The following is a 13799-nucleotide window of genomic DNA, read 5'->3' as shown; positions in this document are numbered from 1 at the left end:
GCCATATGTGCCAGCTATCGGCCACATTTGGCCCAAAGGTTCTTGCTATCTGGGGTGTATCTCATAAAAACACTATCATGCTGGATCACGAAAAAGGTTGAATTAAAGTGTGAAAATAAAATAGTTTTTTCAAAATAGCATCTCTAAAAATAAATCCATTGTCATTCTATCATCCAGTATTTTTTGATTTTTAAAGCCATGTTGATGTAAGTTATTCAACAAACTATTCTGTCAGAATAGCATAAAGTTCAAGTTTATTTGTATAGCGCTTTTTATGATACAAATCGTTGCAAAGCAGCTCTAAAGGAAATTAAATTTCCACAATATATTTATACATTGCAGAACCTTAATTTATTTAACTTATGGCAAAATTAGGTAATTCTGTATGTTGTCTGAGCATTGGCATCCTCTGAGGGCAGACACAACTTTTTCTAAAATTTTAGACATAAACGGAAGATTTGAAATGGGTCTGTAATTTGCCAGTTCATTAGAATCTAGTTGTGGTTTCTTAATAAGAGGCTTAATAACCGCCAGCTTGAATGGTTTTAGGACGTGACCTAAAGATAACGATGAGTTAATAATATTGAGAAGCGGTACCAGCTAACATAAGACCAGCGGGCCACTGGTGGCCCACCGGAGTCAAAGTCGGCGGCCCACCGGCGGACGCCGCCCGCGGTTCACCGGCGTTTTGCTCATCGTTATTCCAGCGGACCACCAGCGGCAGCCACCGCTTTTCCGACAGCGGTCCTCTGACGAGCCGCTGGTTTAGAATTACTGTATGCTGGCGGTCCACGGTCGGTCCGTGGTTCATAATCAGTTCAATTACGCTAACCAAAATATCCTTGCACACAATAATGGATCAAAAACAATGTAAAATCGCAATTCCAAATTTATTTTCAGTGAACAGATTAAACATGCAAATGCATTTACAGTATATTTATCAGATGGTTTTATCCAATGTGACTTTCAAATAGAAGCATTCGATTCACATATGTCCATATACAAAAGTCAACCACAAATTTAACCATGGTTTAACTATGATTGTTGTAGTAAATTCATGGTCTTATTACAGCATAGTACTAAACCTAAACTTTACCATGGTTTCAAACACTATGGTTACCAGTTTTACTCCAGCCTTACTAAAATATTACTATAGTAGAACCATGATATCAAAACCTTTATTTGAGGAAAAATAAATAAATAAACTAGTTACTAAAGTTATGGTTACTAGATTTACCCTAGTAAAAACATGGTTAACTGTTGTAAGGGTACAATGCTTTTCACAATCAAAGCTGCTTTAGAAAATGCATATTTCAAGGTTAGAATAATAATAAAAAATTCCTTTAAACAACCAGAGGTGACTGTGACTCAAAGGGGAGCATCTTCTGGAAACAAATTAACGTCCATATGTCAATAACTCTAAGATAATACAAGTTATTTGTTCAAAGTCATGTTCAGTTAAACAGACAAACATTAAAGGGTAAGTTTGGTGAATTTAAATCCACTTCATACTGTCACAAAGTCTGTAATATGTAAATAAACAATATTCAGATAATGCAAAACATTATTGGGCTTAGAGAAAGATTAAACATTGTTCGTTCACATATATTACCATCATAGTAACAATACAAAGTGGGTTGAAAATCACTCAACGTATGCTTTAAGGCATTGATTACAATACATAATATGTGTCAGGTTGGTATGTTCATCTTTAGTTGCCATCATCTGGAGTCTTCATGAGTGTTGGCATCATCTGAAGTCACCACAAGTGAGGCTGGATCCAAGATGTAGTAACATTGGGATGGGCAACCTGAGAGATAGACAGGAAAACAAAAGGAAAAGGATTAGCATAGATGCTGTTCATATTATTTCAGGCAAAAGATGATCATGTGCATTTATTACTAGAGTACAAGGTTATGAGATGTGTTATGTAAATGCTTGACTAAAAAAGATGTATTTTTAATCTAGATTTAAACAGAGAGAGTGTGTCTGAGCTCCAAACATAATCAGAAGGCTATTCGAGAGTTTAAGAGTAAAGATCACTGCACACTGAGTCCGAAATTTTCATCTGAAATTTTCACACGTTAAAAAATAAATACGATCTCACATTGTGTCAATCACGTTTGCGCACTGCCTCCGAAATTTTCGTCCGTCAAAAAAAAATTCGGATCAGGTTCGATATTCGCATCCGTAGCATGCATTTTGATAGGAAAGGATGGGGAATATGAAAAAAAATAAAAACGCATCCGAAATTTTCGTCCGTCATAAAAAAAAAAAATTGGATCGGGTTTGATTTTTTTTCCGTTTCTCGCATCCGTAGGAAGCATTTTGACAGTTCAGAGCCACCGTACAAGCGAACGCCAAAATCCAGAATGGCGATTGTCAAGTTCATCCACTTCATCTTGCAGCACAAAGCACTGTATATAGTAGGCATGGGCTAAAATGGGTCTAAAATATGTTATTTTTAAATGTCTGGGTAGAAAACAACAACTTTTTTCCCCACTGAACATATTTTTTTTTAAGAAACATATAGAACATTTTGGAAAGGTAAACATGTCAAGCTAAATAATTAAAATAAATAATTGAATTCTTCTTAATTAAATTAAGTACAGTCACTTAAGTGAGCCTAAACCTGCAGCTCATATAATAAATAAATAATAAATCAATAATCAAAAAATAAATTACTTTCTGTAAAAAAGAAAAAGAAATCCTTATAAATGAAAAAATAAAATAAAAATGCAGTCACTTAAAGTGAGCCTAAACCTGCAGCTCAATAATCAAAACAATTTCTGTAAATTTAAAAAATAATAATAATTATCAAAATAATTTAAAAAGCAGTCATTAAACCTGTAGCTTAACAAGGTTTTTGGAGACATGCTCACTTTCTACACATTCATTTTTCAGTCCAAGTTATGATGCAGGAATGTTCCCCTTTCCCAGATTAAATTTGGATCGGTGAGGTACGGGGCCGTGTGACTCATTATGCTTTTCGCTGCACACAACTGAGGGAGTCCTGAACTTTCTGTCTTTGACAACATGTAAAAAAAAAACTGTGCATACCGCAGAAATGCTATAATGAAATATTTTAGTGGTTTTGAAACCGTGACTTTTCCAAACCGCGGTATACCTTGAAACCGATTATCGTCCCATGCCTAGTATATAGATCCTTGCACACTGAGTTCACAGAAATTGGTGGTTTTCTTTTTAATATGTGGCTCTAGTATCACTATAGCAATACATCCTGACATCCTGGAGTAAACTTTGAATCGCCCGTGATAATCCCGCTGCTCCTTAATAAGGAGGGGGAACTCTCCATCCTCTCTATATCTCAGGATTGGATGGACCCAATATTTCCTTTCTGTTTTTTAAGAAGCGAGAGGACAACAAAATCATCCTCAATGCTTGAAGACTCAATTTAGTAGTGTGGAGAAATCTAGAATATGTATATTGATAGATTCATTTTTGTATAAAAAACTAGGCCCCCCCAAATATATTAATTTTTCTTTGTAATGTCTGTTCAACTATTATTGTTTTATTTGTTAAAATATTCAGTACATGCATCCATTTTTTGCATACTCACAGCTAAGCCATGGTTGTCCAGTGGGTGACGGTAGCCAGATGAAAATCCCAGAGCAGACCTGAAAGAGAAAAAGAGAAGAGTTAGTAGTAGTTCACGCAAAGTTGTGTTGCACGGAGCTGTGGTGAGATCTGTAAAAGAACTGCTGGCTGAAAAAACGAAAGAACCCAAAAATCAATCACGCTTGTTGCCTTCTTCAAGTGTGTTACAGTAGGCTACTGTTTTGCAAATTTTTTCGCAACGGATTAATTAACACGCATCGGACTCAGTGTGCAAGGTTTCTGTTCAATTTTTAGGATTACGAATACGAAAAAATGCATCCAAAATTTCGGACTCAGTGTGCAGAGACCTTAAAACACGAAAAAGCTCTGCTTCCTTTTAGGGGTGTGCGATATGACGATTTTTGATCGTGGACGATAAAAATGTCTCCACGATCTCCTTTTGAAGAAATATCGTAGTATCGTGCTACAGCGCACATTCTGTCAAATACAGTTCTGGCGCCTCTGTCTCTATATTCTGTACAACACGACATACAGCAGTAGAGTTACTGTGACAGGATACTGCACTTATTCGCGATCGAAAAAGTACATTATTTGCATACAAGCCTTGCTGGTTAAATGTTTAATTCGCACGCTGGTCTGACGTGTGCTTTTTATGAGCGCATACACCTGAAGCACGTGCACTAAAAAGCCTGTCTAACAGCGCCTGATTGCTCAACTAACTTATCTTTTGCGCTAATACTGTCAAAACACACAAGGTTTACATACAGACTCAGTTGGTTATCTCTAAAATGAAAGTAAATATAGTTAAGAGAGAAACAGATGCGTGCCTGTATATTAGATGCGTGCAGCTCTTAAAGGGACAGGACACTAAACGTGCTGTCGACTGTCATTAAAGGGATAGTTCACCCTAAAATTTTATTTCTGTCATTATTTACTCACTCACATGTTCTCCCAAACCTCTATTAATTTCTTGTGCTGAACCCAAAATAAGATATTTTGAAGAATGAGGGTAACCAAACAGTTGCTGGTCCACATTGACTTTGATAGGAAAGAAAAATCCTATGGAAGTCACTGAGGACCAGCAACTGTTTGGTTTTCCACCTTCTTCAAAATAGCATTTATGTTCAGCAGAAGAAAGAAACTCATTCAGGTTTAAAACAACTTTTGAATAAATGGTATAAAAATAAAACATTATGACAGAATTGACAGACAGATGACATAATATTTATTTTTGGGGGAACTATTCATTTAACGTTAACAATATGGAGGACCAAACCTGCATAAATTAAATATGAATAAATAAATATATTAATGAATAAATGGATAAATAAATGTGACAATAGGAAAATTAATAAACGACTTGATAAAATAAATATGATTAATTTGTAATAAAGTAACCCCCCCCCCTTAATTTATTTTCTGTTTTTATACATTTATATAAAAAAAATTTTTTTTATTTTTTCACTAATTATTTTTAATGTATTTTTATTATTTATACATTTATTTTGAGATTTATTTATATATTTATGCATTCATTTTTTTTTTGAATGATTTATTCCCACATGTGTTTATTTATTCACTTATTTTTACTTTTCCGTGTGTAACATGTAAATGAGGATGGTGGTCCTCGTGTAGCTTCAGTGCATCATTGGTTGAGAGCTCGCGCTAGCATCGTCAGCCAAGCTAAGCGATAGAGATGAGTTTTCAAAGAAAATGGCGGCAAGTAGTAATTCATTATCCAGTTTGCTACGGGATGTGGCAGATCAGCTGGAGAGTTGTAAGTTATTTTCACCGAACGTTATTCGCATTAGTGCCGAAATATTTAAAATATTTTCCAGAAATAAAAACAGGAAGCTGAAGCCTGGAACCATCGACGTCAGACCCTAGGGTGATGACACCCAGTTATTAGACTAGAAACCAACCATCCTCTGGGTGTCTGACTCTGACTATATATAAATAAGTCTCAAAATAAATGTATAAATAATAAAAATACATTAAAAAAGAATTAGTGAAAAAATAAAAGTATTTTTTTTATATATAAATGTATAAAAGCAGAAAATAAATTAAGGGGGGAAAATTTTATTTTATTAGAAATTAATCATATTTATTTTATTTATTCATTCATTCATATTTCATTTATGCAGGTTTGGTCCTCCATATAACAAAACCCAAAGAGAAAAATCACTCACTATTCTTGACTGAAAAACGTTAATACAGTTGCTTTAGGAATCAGTCTATCTAGTGTTTTATTTTTATATTTGTTCATTCAATTTCATTGAATGCTCTGCTAAATACACCAATTGTACCTGAAAATAAAGCACTGTTTGTTTTATTTGTATATTATGTGTATTTGTAATGTGCATCTTTGTTCTTATTTTTTAATAAGAAAGATAAAATAATGACAAAGATTTTTTATCTTCGCCCACTTTGGCCTAAATATCTGCCATGTCTTTTTTTTGTGTTACCTTGAAAGGCTGTGTCTTTCTAGTTTGGCTGTAATGCTCAGACAACTTGTAAAACCAACATGACAAAGAATCGTGATAAAATCGTTAATCGTGATATTTCTAAAAACAAATCGTGATATGATATTTTTCCCATATCGCCCACCCCTACTTCCTTTACTGGAGTCTGATATTCTGGGTACTGTCAATAGTCCAGAGTTTTGTGACATTATTTAACTTACTTTGCTATAATTTGGTTAAATCGCAATCCGATTTTACTCTATATCCCTTAGTAAGCATATAATTTGTCCTCAGTATTCAGAGAACAGACATAGTCTACATTTGCCACAGTATTATTGAAGTGAGAGGAACATCATAACTGTAATTTACACAACTGTTCAAAAGTCAGTAGGATATTTTGCATCTTTGAAAGAAGTCTCTTTTACTCACCACAGCTATATTTATTGTAAAAGAGAAATTAAAAAACGCATTAAAACTATAACATTGTGAAATATTACAATTCAAGAGAACTGTTTTTAATTGGATATGTTAAAATTGTAATTTATTGCTGTGATCAAATCTGAATTTTCAGCATCATTACTCCAGTTTTCAGTGTCACATGATCCTTCAAAAATAAATTTGATATGTTGATTTGCTGCTCAAGAAACATTTCTGATTACTATCAAAACAGATGTGCTGATAAACATTTTAGTGTAAACTGATTTTTGTTCCATGATTCATTGTTAAATAGATTCCAGACCTTTAAATGGTAGTGTACAATACTGTCCAAAAATATGCAGTCAGTGAGGTTTAAGAAATTCATATTTTTATACAGCAAGGATGCATTAAATTGATGAGGAGTGAGAGTAAATATTTTTTTCAAATAGACACTGTTACTTTTAAACTTTGTTCATCAATGAATCCTAAAAAATAAAAAAATAACACACAAACAAAATACAAATCAGAAATATTTTCCTGAGCAGCAAATCAGCATATTAGAATGATTTCTGAATGATCATGTAAAACTGAAGAGTAACGAGGCCGAAAATCCAGCTCTGATCACAGAAATAAAATACATTTTAACATCACTCACTCATGTTTGGATGTCAAAACCTTCTTAAAATAACTTTAATAAAGAAGTGTAAGAGATGGATCATGATACATGCAAATATGTAATTAAAAAATGCATATGAAGTGATTTAATGATCTTTCTCAGCTTAATGTTACCTGTTTCCCATGCACATCTCTGTCTGTCAGCAACTTACTTCAGAAATATAGTTATCTTGGAGCTTCTAATCTGTTGCAGAAGTGTTATTCCTGAAACCACAGAACAATTTTTATCAATAATAGCTAGCCATAAAATATCAAATCACATTTTAATTAGATTCAGTTAATTCACGCTCACTGATTAACAGGAAAGATACAGCCCATATTTTAGGCTAAATAAATTAATCTAATTCCAATAAGCGATTGAAAAAACCTTTACAAAGCTATTACAACTTCCCATCTAACGTTACACATAAACATGTGATGAAAAGTGAAAACTTTGATAAATCAGAGCTCAATATACAGAGTTAGCATACCAGTTAGCATACCTTGTCTGAAAACAGTTGAGATGCTAACGGACTTTTTCGAAGACACTAAACTGTCTTTATGACCTAAATATTCAACAGAAACGTGTCAATTAATAGTAAGAAAAGTGTCAGGAACAGTTGTATGTAATATTTGTGTGACTTTAGGTACTAAACTCACCCGAAAACGGTGAAAACAGCAGCGAGAGACAGAGTGTTGCAGCTGTCAGTTGGAGAGTTGTGGCCGTTTCCATGGTAACTCCCGCTCTGCAGCGTTTGATTGAGACTCAGCGCGCGTCCAACAAATTACGTCACAGTCACGCAGCATTTAAATAAACATAAACAACTAAAAATAACAATTTTATAAAATTTTGAATTTTAATCGTTTTGTAGCTCTATGACATAGGTGTAAACTGGAAACCGCACGTGACAGCGGGGCAAATTAGCACTTTTATTTTATCATATATTTTTGTTATTTTTATGAGATGTATGATTTTGTACTGTTGTTTTTATGATCATTCAAACAATGTATTTAATTTAAAAACGTGCTTGCAGTATTTTTATACTGAACAATAATAATTAGTTAATTCTCTCACTATTTTTATTCAGTGCTTCAGATTCATTTTAACTCTAATACTGTAAAAATGTAATGTAAAACATAAATTTTAAATATATTATAAAACAAAGATGTCATATAAGAGCTCATTAGAACACAGGACAGACCCTCCTCTTGCCACTGGTGTACCGACGGAGGCCCAGCTGCGGCAAACCGCTGGTGGCGTGCCACCCAAAAAACGCCAGCTTACCGACAGCATTTTTAGATTGGCCGGCTCGCCGATGGTGTGCCGACGGTGGTCCGACCATGTTAAGCCGCTGAATTTGTGCCACCCAAAAAACGCTGGTGGACCGCCAGGTCATTGTTTGCACTGCAGTTTTTCTTTGGGTGCGATGAATGAAGCTGAAATACTAGACGCAGTAGAATCTACATTTGTTATTGTATTTCTGATTTTATCTATTTTATCAGTAAAGAAATTCATAAAGTCATTACTATTAAACTGTGAGGGAATATTTAGATCGGGCGGTGTCGCGCTAACCCGGTGGAGGTGTGGCTGTCTTCCGTGTACTCGTCATTTCTTTCTCCTGCATGCCGTTTTATTTATTTAAAGCTTTGTCACCTGTTACATCTGATCCTACTACATTGCCACATGAAGTGATCAAAATAAATATTGCTCTGAGTGAAATCCCAAGTCTGGTCCTTTTCAAGTGTGGGCACCTCACAGTTATAATACACTTGACAGTCGGTGTCTGTTTATTTGTTAATCTAGCCACTGTGCTAAATAAGAACCTTGGATTGTTTTGGTTATTATCTATGAGTTTGCGGATATGCTCTGCCCTGGCAGCTTTTAGAGCCTGTCTATAGCTGGACATACTGTTTTTCCATGCAATTCTAAAAACTTCCAAGTTTTACATTTCACTGCTGGTTATACTCTGTATAATTGTGTATGTGACGAATAAAACTCTTGAAAAAGTTAGTTTTTCTCCATTTGCGCTCAAGATTACGAGTTTCTTTCTTGAGAGAATGGGTATAACTGTTGTACCATGGCGCAGTAAGTTTTTCTCTAACCTTTTTCAATTTGAGGGGAGCAACAGCTTCTAATGTATTAGAGAAGATAGTGCCCATGTTGCTAGTCATTTCATCTAGTTCATGTGTATTTATGGGTACACAGAGCAGTTGAGATAAATCAGGCAGGTTATTTGTGAATCTGTCTTTGGTGGCTGGAACAATAATTCTGCCCGGACGATAACGTGGAGCCATATAATTAATATCAGTAATACGCAGCATGCACGATACAAGGAAATGATCAGAAACATCATCACTTTGAGTTACGATATCTATATCAGTAAGATCAATTCCATGCGATATAATTAAATCTAGCGTATGATTAAAACGATGAGTGGGCCCGGTGACGTTTTGCTTGACTCCAAAAGAGTTTATTAGGTCAGTAAACGTCCTAACGCATCATTTGTATTATCAACGTGAATTTTAAAATCTCTGACAATTAGCAGTTTATCAACATTAACTAATAGATCTGAGAGGAAATCTGTATATGGCCCTGGCGGTCTATACACGGTAGCTAGAGCAAGAGATAGGAGAGATTTCTTTTGCATATCTAACAGTGTAACATTAAGCAGAAGTATTTTGAATGAGTTAAACCTCCTGTATCCTGTTTTCTGAGTAACATTGAGAATATCACTATATATTGTTGCCACACCGACGAGTCTGACGGGGCTCATGTTTATAACAGTAGCTTGGTGGAGTAGACTCATTTAGACCAAAATATTCATTTGGTTTCAGCCAGGTTTCAGTCAGGCAGAGTACATCAAAATTATTATCTGTGATCATTTCATTTACAATAACTGCTTTGGGTGCGAGTGATCTAATGATTAATTTGTGTTTTTCTGGTTTAATCACGATCAGATTTTTTCTAGATCCTGGATTAAATTTATATTTTGACCTCGCTATTCGGGAAACAGACACAGTCTGTATAGATTGGACAATGCGAGTACTTCTATCTTTTAAGTGGGTAGACAAAAGTCATCATAGCAGTTATTTGAGAGTTGGCTTACTAGTCAGACAGGAGTTCTGCTCCGACTCTGCTGGGGTGCAGGCCATCAGCACGGAAAAGCCTAGGACGCTCCCAGAAAAGATTCCAATTATTAATAAAGAGCAGTTTCTGTTCTTTACACCATGACAACAACCATTCGTTTAAAGCAAACAGTCTACTGAACCTTTCGTGTCCTCGTTGATACGTGGGAAGCGGTCCTGACACGATGATCGTCGTCGCGGGCAATGTGCTGCGTACCGTCTTGATCAGGCTCCTGAAGTCCCTCTTGAGTGTCTCCGTTTGCCAAAGCTTGGTGTCATTAACCCTCGCGTGCAGCACGACAGCACCGATGCTCTCTCATCACCCTTCAGGATCGCGGGTATCTTGGCAGAAACATCGAGAACACGAGCACCGGGGAAACAGTGAGTGTGCACTTTACCTTCAGCTAACGTAGCACGGACATGCGGGACGATGGAGTCTCCGACGATCACAGCGTCGCGTTCCGTCTCGCGGAGGGGAGCGAAGCGGTTCCGGGTGGAGATCTCGAAGACCGGAGGGGGAGAGGTCGTCGCCCGGGGCCTGGCTCGCATCTTCTGCTGCTGGTGCACCCAGGGTCTGTGGCGTCCCGGCGCCGGAGTGAAGGACATCTGGGAAGATCGCGTCCTGGGTGCACAGGGTCTGTGCAGAGAAACACACGGAGTAGAGGTGGTGGGAGTGTTAGCAGCGTGCTGTATACTTACCCCGGACTTGTGAGCGTCAGCCAGGGATGTTTCCAGCATGGCTCTCCGCTCTCTCGAACGTGTCCTCACCTGCACTCAAAGGTAGACACAAATCCGCCATTTAAGCAAGTAACAGTGAATCAATGGTAATGTGTGTGAATAGAGTATTAGCAATGTAAGCGAGATTAGCGGCAGCCACGCTGCCGATGCTAACGGGCTATAAGCTAATAGCAGACTCGAAAAATCTAAATAAAACTAGTGATAGCAAGGCGCTCTGATTGGTTTTGTTTTAGAATGCTATAGGGGATATATTCACACGTTATAGAAACGAAAATGATAGTGTATAAAATTGTTTTTAAGATAGAAAATAGACGATAAAGAATCAACTTGACGGAGCTCAAACTCAAAACACGCAGTCACAAATCAGTCCTGGAAGTTGTATATCTCAGAAAAACAACATTGTATTAAGTCGTCGAGATCCATGGAAAAAACAAAAGCTAGGTTATGTTCTTTAAAATTAGATTTAGAAGCTGTTGTAGTAGGAAAATATGTTTTGTGATTTTTATCATGGTGTTGAAGTGTGACTTTCACCAAAAAAGCAAGTTGAAAATTAAAGGGAAAAAAGGCAAGGTCCTGACATTCAAAGTCTTGAATATAAGAAGATTGGTCTTGTAAAAATGAATAGTGCAAAATTAAAGATGTGGTTTTAGCATGTGATCTTAGCTTGGTGTGTAAAAATAATGTTTGTAGATTTTTTTTGAGTAGTGTTTTATGTTTGTACTAATTTGAGTTGTTTTAATACTTCAACAAACTAAATGGAAATGAAATGATGAATTTTGTTGTATGCATTTGTCATTTTTATTTAATTTCTTTATTTTTAAAATGTGTATAGGTAGTATTTATAAAGTTTTCGCTTTTAGTTTTGGATTTGTTTTTAGTTGTTTTAATACTACAATTGATTGCTTCTGTTGTCCTCATTTGTAAGTCGCTTTGGATAAAAGCGTCTGCTAAATGACTAAATAAAATAAATAATAAAACTAAACAAATTAATAATTGTGCCTAGGTGAAGCTGTGAGCTTGAATTTGTCATAGCATCATCCTATACACTGTGGTGAATTATTATTGCTCATTGTCTATTGGCTATTTTAGTAATTTAAATAACATGGGTTATCCTAATATATTGATTAATGACACTGTATTATAACATTACACCACCCAAATATACACTATCTTCTAATTTTCGTTGTCAGTGTTGGCTTTTTTGTAGCTTACTGACCATTTTTTTGTAGCTTACTGGGAACCCACTGCTCCGGGTGTTCACGGTGTGTGTGTGTGTGTGTGTGTGTACTACTCACTGCTGTGTGTGTGCACTTGGATGGGTTAAACGCAGAGCACCAATTTCGAGTATGGGTCACCATACTTGACAATACGTCACGACGACATAATGGATTAGTGGAGGCTGCATTAAAAAGTCTTGAACATAAAACAACAGGGTAAAAATATAGTTGACAACAAGACATAATCATTTCATGACTCTAGACACTTATTTTTGAAGACAGTGGCATAATACAGTGAAATAATATGTTCTTTAGCCATATAAAAACAGTTGCCATGTGTGTGGGTAAAATTTACCCGCTGGTGCTTTTAGGTATATAGCGACCTCTGGCGGTTCTAGTGTTAAATACATATGGGGCATATCTGTTTAAGATCAACCTTGCTATGTCAGGGCTCGACAATAAGGACTGCCCGATGGCCCGGGGCCAGCGTGAAAGATGCTCGGGACAGTAGATGGATTTGTCACTTGCCCGATCGGGCCACTGCAGCGTTGTTGCAAAATTTTATCATTTGCATGTGTTAAGTAAAGCCTTGTTAATTTAAAAATTCAAGCGATTAAAAAGCATTTTTGCGTGAAAGACGACTCCATTCAATTGTACTCGCTGTTCTGTTCTGTGTGAACAGCGCGCATACAGACAGCCGCGAGCCGCCTGAATGGGCAAATACATACAAAAGTATGTAAAAATACCCATCTTAGTAAGTAACTTTGTAGCTTTAACAATGATTAGTCTAATTTATACACTGGAGTACAGACTATCTCTGTCCCGTGCTTGCACACAAGTTGCACTGCAATCATTTTCCCAAATGCCATTTGTGTGGAAATGTTACGTTATTATTATAATTAGTCTGTAAACGGCCATTAACAGAGGCCAGAGACGCTGAAGACGAACGCAAAGAGGAAACAAATACGGTAGCAGTCAGATCAAGATCACTGTTCACACGATGCGCAAAATATAGGAAGAAAATCCAAATATTGAATTTTATATGAATGTTTCTGAGGGGAACCGGCTGTTTTTAGAAATGGCGTATTCTTTTCATTTTGTGTTCGTATAATGCATTTAAATTAGTGTTAATACGCACAGCGCTGCTCTGTAGTGTTAAGTTGCTTTGCTCAGGAAAATCAGTTAAAGGCTACCATAAGATGGACCATTATTTATAACTTTAGAGCAGTTAGGGACACTGAAACTTCAGAAGGACCCTTAAGACACAGTCAGGTTTTGTTTAGTTTACACTGAAGCATTTCTAATATACAGCCTCACTTCACGTTTGGGGTCTCATGAGCAAATTCATAAATGTTTTAAGAGCAAATAAAACTTTTATGAGGTTTGAAAATCACCTGATCCTATTTTGAGAAATGTAGCTCACTGATTCGAGTTAACCGATTTCACCATAATGGAATCAGAAGGAGAAATGGGATGAAATGTTAGTGAATCTGTGAACTGCTAGTGGCGCTAGTGTACATCTTTATGAAGAAAAAGCTCAGAGAAATTATGCATCTCTTTCAAAAGGTAATCAGATGTGATTTGACCGATGATAACATAACACTGA

The sequence above is a fragment of the Barbus barbus genome, assembly GCF_936440315.1.
Source record: "Barbus barbus genome assembly, chromosome: 42".
NCBI lineage: Eukaryota > Metazoa > Chordata > Actinopteri > Cypriniformes > Cyprinidae > Barbus > Barbus barbus.
This window is presented reverse-complemented; position numbering follows the sequence as displayed.